Raw genomic sequence first — 1,279 nt, 5'->3', positions numbered from 1 at the left:
TTGGCCATGATAGAGTTGGGGCAGGAGAGGTTGGGAGGGAAATGTTGCAGAGTGCCACCTTTGGTGAAGCAAGAATCTGTTTGTAAATGATCATTTTATGAAATGTCAAGTTACCCTCACATGGCTGTGACTTTGGTTTTATCTCCATCTACAGAAAATAGCTTGTACTTTTAATCTTATTGAATAAATGAAATCTATTTCAGATTTAAGTGATAATTATCCTAAACATTACATATCTGCTATTATTCACTAAAACAGGACCTTTCTAAGTAAGTAAGGGAGAATTACAAATTTCATTAATAAAACTTACTTAAAATTTGTAATTACTGATCATTAAACTGAATACTTGGGGAAAGAATTATAGATATCTTTATATGCATAACCATGCATTTTCAAGATAAACAGTTAATTGCACTAAATCCGAACTTACCCAAAGAATTAGATTTTGTGTGCATAGAAGTATCAATTAGCAATCCTTTATTTGCATCAAAATCCTTCATTGTGCTAATATTTATATTTTGAGTATGAAAACATCAAATGTCTGTCGCATTTTTGTATTTATCATCTTACAATTCTTGTGGATCTTACAAATATTAGACATTTTATATACAATTATGACCGGGTAAGAATACTTATCAAATAACGTTTAAAAACTTTTTTGTACAAAAGAAAAACATCAATTTTTGCAAACATTTTTAAAGCAAATGCCTCCTAAACCCTACAAATATTAGAAAAAAGAACACAAGACTGTGTTTCCCTCTTCACATTGCCTTGTCACTGCTAAGAGTATAATTGGCAGGGAATTCATTTGTTAAAACCTTTACCTTGTCAAGAGTGATGCAAGATATCCATATGAAATTCTATAAACATTTTTAAAAGATAGAAAGAGAGATTAAATCTGCATAATCTTCTGTTAAGACAGGAAGAGAAGTATGATTTTAAAGAGGTCATCTTTCAGTAATGTTCAGGTGATCCATTGTGGTTATTATGTCAAGAGTTCATATCTATATACATACATTTACAAACATATAATTTTAGTGCATAGGATATATGCTAAGATGAGGCTTTGCATCAACCAAATCTGCATCTAGTAAATATTTATAAGAAATACATTGTAGGTTTATTACAAAATAGGTAAACAACAATCATAGTAAAATAGATAGCATTTCAATATCCATGAGTAATATTACATATACTGTCTATTGATACTTTATAGTACTGTCATTATAAAAATTAAAATAGTAGTTTACTTTTGTAACATTAAATATTCATTTTATAG

Source organism: Penaeus monodon, chromosome 33, assembly GCF_015228065.2.
Source record: "Penaeus monodon isolate SGIC_2016 chromosome 33, NSTDA_Pmon_1, whole genome shotgun sequence".
Classification (NCBI taxonomy): Eukaryota; Metazoa; Arthropoda; class Malacostraca; order Decapoda; family Penaeidae; genus Penaeus; species Penaeus monodon.
Note: the sequence above shows the minus strand (reverse complement) of the source record.